The sequence below is a fragment of the Sminthopsis crassicaudata genome, chromosome X (assembly GCF_048593235.1).
Source record: "Sminthopsis crassicaudata isolate SCR6 chromosome X, ASM4859323v1, whole genome shotgun sequence".
Classification (NCBI taxonomy): domain Eukaryota; kingdom Metazoa; phylum Chordata; class Mammalia; order Dasyuromorphia; family Dasyuridae; genus Sminthopsis; species Sminthopsis crassicaudata.
The window spans coordinates 39,845,805-39,853,111 of NC_133623.1; positions in this window are offsets into that span (position 1 = coordinate 39,845,805).

A 7,307-nucleotide genomic window follows, 5' to 3' on the forward strand; every position below is an offset into this window, starting at 1 on the left:
GCTGCTTTAGTCTCAGCAGCAGGACTGGTCTCTGAGGCACTAGGGTTGCATCTGTCAGCACTCACTTAACCCAGTGAGATCTTCAGTGAATTCTAATCCCAATGTCACACAGTGTGGTCATATGACCTTTCAACTGTGCCAATAGCCAAGGTGGAAATGTGCTGGGTGATTTCAGAGGGTCATGGAAATTGAATGCTGATTTAAGAGCCGATCCCACCCCGCATAAACGTACACACACACACCTATACACCCACACATAAACACATGTACACCCCTTTCCTCTCTATTCTCCCCCGGCTATGTCAGTCTTAGATTGTTCACAACACCTCTTCCCACTGTATTCATTGCTTTTTTTTACCTATTTTTATTTTTTACTTTTTTCCATTCTGAAGTAATTCTAATACCATCACAACTTGATTTATTTCTGCACCCATTATCTCTTATTTCTTAGGTCTTATTTTTGTTAGAAATGGGTGATATGTTTTTTCAGGGGCCAAGCAGGGAAACGTGACCAGAATTGGGCTTGCCACTGGGATTTTTGGTATAGTCTTGCTGCAGCCATGGGGATATTTAGTGTTGGGTGAGGTTTGTGGCACAGGAAAGGAAAATCAGAGTCAGGTTTTTGGAAGTGTATTCAGGAAGTAGATGCTGCTTTTGAGAAGGTGAAGGTTTATCTGTTACCCAAACTGCCAAGATTACTCAGTGTGAAATTGATGTGGTACCGCCATTAGTGATGAGGCAGAATCTGTTTTCTCAAGGAGGAATATGAAGAGGGAATGAAATAGAGCCTTGTTAATGTGTCAACCAGCAAAGCTTTAAAATGTGTCATTATTAGGCTATATTGGTTGTAGGCAGTACTTTTTCTACTTGATTTTTATTTACTTTAGTCTTTCCTTAGCCATGGAGTGAATAAAATGGGATGGACCGTCTTGACATTAAAGAAAATATGGCTAAAAAGCAGCTTGGTGTGTTAGAGCAAGCATGGGGATAAAAACCAAGTAATAGCTCATAGATTCAGAGGGGAAGAGAATATTAGAAATAATCTAGTCTAACTCCCTTATTTATTTAGATGAGGCCCACAGAAGTTGAGCACTTTGATCAGTCACACAAGAAGTGGCAGAGTTGGGATTTGAACTCAAGTCCCTGGACTCAAATCCAGGGGCCTTTCCACTCTCCTCTGCTGTTTCTCTGGGGCTAGTTCTGTCATTGTGTCTTGCTGGCTTGGTGACCTCAGAGGAGTTACCTCCCTTAATAAGGGCCTCCATTTCCTCCTCTGTAAAATAACGGGCTAAGTTGTCTCTCTTAGTTCCACTATGCTGCTATTTAAAATCCATTTCCAGAATTGAATACTGGCTTGGTTTTCTGTACTTTACTGGGTAATGTTTGGAGAAGCTAGTTTTTCTAGGAAATCTAATGAAAGGATTCTCTCTTCCCTTAAGACCCAGCATAGTGAGGAGGCAAAACACTTGCTTAGAAAAGTGGGCAACTCTTTAACTAGGACTTCTTCCAGGGCTCCTCAATGAATACTATAGCTGACATTATTTATTAGCTCAAGATGGCTACTAGAACGGAAGTTGTTTGGTTTGTCCAGTATAAACTCAATCTGATATGTAAGACTGGACTAGTTACTTTCCTCTGAACCAGTGGTTGCCAAGTGGCAGGTTTGTAATGTTGGGGTCACCCAACTGGAAAGAGGAGGCATTCTAGTGTAGATTCATTAGTGAGAGGCTGCAGATGTGTGACCTGACCAGCTCATTGGGAATGAAATATGTCTAGATGGGTAGATTTTGGACAAGAGTCTACTCAGAAGCCAAGATACTTTCATTCAGAAATAGGGCCATTTTCTCTTCCAATACAACTTGGTCCCATGGTGCTGTGATCTCAGTTGGGAAGTTCCTTCCAGCAACAGAGATCACAACCCCTCCTTGCCTGCCTAACTTGGGTGACTCTTGTCCATTTCTTCCTATTGGAGGTTGTCCAGTGTCCTGGGGGGCCTTCCCCTGTGAATGATGAATTTTCATTCAAGATATGGAGAAAAGAATGTCACCCCTCCTTCTCCCCAACCCCCAAAGGCCAGTGACCTGTTTTCCATTTTCTCGCACTCTTTGCTACAGAAAATAACTTTATTTTTCAAGCTGTTGTGTCATGTTGGGCTTAAAATTCTCACATTTGCTTTTGTAAAAATGTTACATATTTACATTTCTTTGGTTTCTGCATTTCTCTTTTTCTTCCCACCCTTTGTGCATTTGTGACCAAGGTAACGCAACGCCTCCCCTCCTCAGGAGCGTCTACTATCTTCATGCTTTCTCAAACTTCCAGCAATCACAGTTTCTCTTGGAGTGAATAAGGTGATTTATTTTCTTACTGTCTACAAACTGCCTCGCCTTCTGCTTTGCTTTGCATCTTTATTTTGTCCTCTTTATGGAAAAAAAATGACTCCTTAGGGCTCATTTCCACCTCCTCTATTGATGCATAGTATATTTTGTCATCTTTGAAAAAAATCATGTGTTTCACCTTCTAAAATCGACAGCCTAGAGAGGAAGCAATTTACAAGAACTTGGGCTGTAAGTCAATTTAATGGCTGCGAGGTACACAGCAGGGCTTGGAATTTTTTGGTCCCCCTTTTTCCTCACTTATTTGTAGTGCAAAGAGCGCTCTGTATTTAAAGAGTCAGAAGACTTGGATTTGAGTCCCACCTCTTGCCATTCACTCACTGGATGGCTTTGGGCAAGTGACTTGCTTTCGATCAGCCTCAGTTGCTTCCTCTGTAAGATAAGGATGACTGTACTTCACTTATGTAGTTCACAGGATAATTATGAGGAGAACAGAAACTGGAAAAGGGCTCACTTATCATCCTTTGCCCAGGTTTTACCTGGAGCACCCCATGTGGCTCTAGCACAATGCACTAAATGGCAATGAAAAGGATGGTAAGTTGTATTGGCAAAACTTTATGTTTACCATGGCCTTTGCTGGTGCCGTTTGCAGACGCCCAAGTTCATCATCCAGCATTAAAACCAGGTGAAAAGTTGAATTTCCAAAAATCAAAGGAAACTAGTTGCTGAGCTATGAAAATGATCGTTGAGCTTAGTCCTTTGTATATCTGGTTGGAAATGTAGTGCATGTTGGAAGTTTTTCACTGTGTGCCACCAGGTAGGTAAGCAAGAACTTCAAATGCTCTAAGTGTTTTTGCCTCACCATTACAGAAAAATCTGAACTGTAGAAAAGCATCTGATTCATTATCAGCCAGACCTTCGGTCAGACCTCTCCTTTTATGAACATTCTCAGACGAGTCTAATGTATTGTAACAGGTACCTCCTCATACTAAAAAGAAGAATGACTTTTCGTAAAAAAGATTAACCCCATTAAGAGGAAAAAAATATGAAAATGTTACTCCTTTGGTTTCCGCTGTCACTGTGATGCACTTTGTAGTCTTCGAGAAGCATAAAGATGCAGGTCTTGGAATACAGTGAGCCGTTTTGGAAAATGTGGTTAAGCCTTGGAAAGCATAGGGGAGCAATGTCCAGAGCAATTCACACTCATCGGACATTCAGTAATCGCTCCCCATGTCCTCGGTGCTGTCCTAGGTGCTGGAGAAACAGAGAGGAGGCAAAAGTGGTTTTTCATTGAAAAACAGCCCTTGCCCTCATGGAGCTTATATTTCACGGAGCCAATTGAATCAGTGAGCCATATTTGTCATGTTCTTTTCACCATTGAACTGTGCTCATTCCTAATTTGTGTTGGTGCAGGCATCTGATTTGCAGTTATATGAAGATTTGGAAAATGGAAAAAGGCGTATTCCAAGATCACATCTATAGAATAACAAATTAATTTTAGCATTGCATGCATATTAGAATTAGGGGATTACCGGTCAGTGTGTCTGTGCCTCCTTGTTGGTCCTGTCTTCAAAGGTATGTGAAACGTCTTTGTAAATTACTCATTCTCAAAATGTAGCCAGATTAACCACTTTACCCTAATTATAGATTTCTGTGTTTGGGGGCTTGGGGTTTTTTTCAATGTCAAGTTTTATTCAAGCTTCAAGTCTCTGTGGTAAAAACTTGCCAGCTATTCCGAGTGATACTAGGCTAAACGTTCTTGTGGATCCTTTTCTCCAAAATGTTATTGATTGGGCAACATCTGGCTGAATGGCTTAGCCCGTGATATTGGGGAAGAATGAGTAAGTGCATGCTTTTCCATAAGCTCATCTTTTAAGTTTGTTCCCTTTACATTAGGGTATATGAACTCCCTGAAGAAATACTTGGCGGGGGTGGGGGGGTACTTTAGTGCATCCTAGATCTGCCTGTACATTCATGTTCATCTTATGTATCATCTCATTACTGAGCTCTCCCCTTTCCTGCTTGACAATGGGAAAGTGACTACTGACAGGTTAGGAAATAGCCATCTATACATAACACTGAAACAAAATTGGATTGTTACTTTTTTCTCCTGAATAAAATTACAGAGCCAAATTGAGGATGGTATTTGGGGGGGCAATTTATAATTTAGGGTATACTAAGGAGAAAAGTGGTCCAGGGGTCAGAATCCCAGCTTTTCTAATTAGCTGCGTGAGCTTAAACACAATTTCTTCCTTGGGCCCTTAAAGGGATCGTGTGATATCATGATTGAATATTTAAAATTAATTTGAATTGTTGGATTGAATATTTAAAAAATGAAGTAGCCCTGTTTTCAATGGGGTTACATTCTACTGATCTTAAGTACGAAGATGCTTTCTAAAGTGCAAGATAGCACAGATTTCCTTTGGCCCTCACAAGTCATGATATCACTGAAAGCTACTACTAGCTGAATAACCTTGTTGCAAATATCTTCCCCTCCCTAAGTTGCAATTTCTTCCTCTGTGAAAAGAGGGGGTTGGATTAAGGGCCCTTCTAGCTCTAAATTCTATGAAGTGAAGGGTTCAACCCCCTCATTTCACTGAGGAGGAAACTGAGTCCCAAGGTTGGGAACAGGCTCATCTCAAGTCATGTAGCCAATAAGTGGCAAGAGTTCATACCAAAACCTGGGTCTCCCAACTGCAGCCCAACCTTCTTCCCATTGCCCCAATCTCGTCCTTTGAGTCAGATGGTACTCTACCCTCCGTTGTCCATTAATCTCTCTCGTCTGCTGTTTTATTGGGGGGAGCAGACAGTTTCATTTGGCCCAAGTGCTGCTCTGGGCCTCCTTTATCTTTTTGGAATGACTTAGCCACTGATTAGTTTTCCCTAGTAAATGAATTGGCTTCCCAATCCTCCTGACAGGTATAGGTTGGCAGCTGGTAGTGTTTTCCCCCCCTCTGGGATAGACTTGTCCTGCATTGTTTTTATTTAAGGCTGTATCCCCTTTTGTAGCTTCTTGGACCTTAATTTCCAGGTCAGGTGTTGGCTGCATAAATATCCCAGACTTAGGCTGCTCTGGGATCTGCTCCTCCATTTGTATCCTGCTAGAATATGAATGGATGAGTTGTAGTTTTTTATTTCTTTGTTTTGTTTTGTTTCATTTTTGCAAAAGTTAATGTGGTTGCTCTCTCCAGAAAGAGTGGCGACATGATGAAAGAGCACTGGATTTAACGTCAGAAGACTTGAGTTCAAATCCCATCTCTGCTGTTTATTCTCTGTGTGATCTTGGGCGAGTCACTTCACTGGCCCTCAGTTTCCTTTTCTGTAAAATGACCCATTTGAACTAGATGACCTCTCGGGTCCCAGCATGCTCAAAATCTATGATCTATGATGTCCTAGATTTAAGGGCTATTTTAATCGCTTCCCAGCTGTTTGACCTTCAATCGGGCCAGCTCCTTCACCTCTTTGACTATATCTTCATCTTTCCTGTTCTAAAATGATAAAGAATTGCAACATTTGAAGTTTGCTGGACCATAGGTTTAGGTTGAGAAGGTCTCCCAGAGATCATCTAGCCATTAGGATCTTAGGTCTTGCACTGAAAGGAACCTCGAAGGTCATCTAGTCTAAGCTTCTCGTTTTACATGGGGACTAATTGGGGCCTGTGGGGGGAGTGGACTTGCCCAAGGTCACACCTAGGAGCATAAGTCTAGAGCTGGAAGGAACCTCAGATTCCATCCAGTCCATCCCAAACCCTTCATTTTACAGAGGAGGAAGCTGAGGCCCAGCCAAGGGAAGTGACTTGCCCAGGTCCACACAGATAGTAAGTGGCAGATCCCGGATTCTAACCCAGGTGCTCTGACTCCAGATCCACCCCGCCTTTCTTGGGTCAAAATTGTTAGGCAAAACCTGGAGCAGCCCAAGAGCAAAGTAAGTCTAAAGCTATTCAATCGTGAATAACAGAGGGTTTATTGTCTTTACTTTTACTCTTTTCTTTTTCTCTATATGTGAATAAAACTTGGCGCTTTCTTAAGGCAGTACCGTAAATCTCTTCACAAAATGTTTTATTGGATTGTCTTTTCCATCGTGCCTACAAGTCAGCTGTGCGGGTTCATTCAAGTGGACCTTTGAAATAAGTGTGTCTTTTGAAAATTTTTCAGACCTCGAATTCGGAGCTGCCTATGTTAGTGTCCTACAAGACTATTCGCAATGGTTACGTCTAAGACAAGATGCTGGAAGAGGCTGCTGCAAACAATGTTATCATCTCAGGATACTTGAAATGTAACAACTTGAACTCATGTCTGTTTTCATTTCTGGCGTCTAGGAGAGAGGCCCTCTGTGAACCAAATGATTTTAAATCCTTAAATGATAACGCCGTTATTGTAAGCAGTCTTGCTCCCCCGAAGTATCGTGGTGGGGTATATTACTAGGGCAAAAACCTCAAAAGTCTAAGAAATGCATACTATTGAGATTAGTTAAATTCAACTGTAACTCAACAAATATTTTCATTTTAACGACAAAATGGGTGCTTAAAACAAACAAAAAAAATACTTAACTCAAGCAAATGAGTTAAAAACCATGGAGTTTAAATGCTGTAATGTAGGAACCATGTAATGAGAATGAATGCATTTTGCTGACATTACGTTTTTGCCTGGCAAATGAAATAATAGCCTGTCTCAATCACCCGTTTTTGTTTTTTCCTGCTGAATGAGGTAAATATTTAAGTCATCAAACTCCTCCAAAAGTATTATATGAAAAGGTTGGAGGACATGTTTTTCATTGTGAAATGTGTTGATTGCAAAACCCCCTCTGTGTATCGGGGGAGCTGTTTAGTGTTCTCTGTTCGCGCATATGCCAAATTGTCTCCTGCTCTGACAAACTCGCTGGAAAAACATATTCGTCAAACACCTCTGTGGAGAGAAGGTTAGCAGCAGGTAATTCTGCCGAAGAGGGAAACTTGGTCCTTGCCTTTTTATGTTC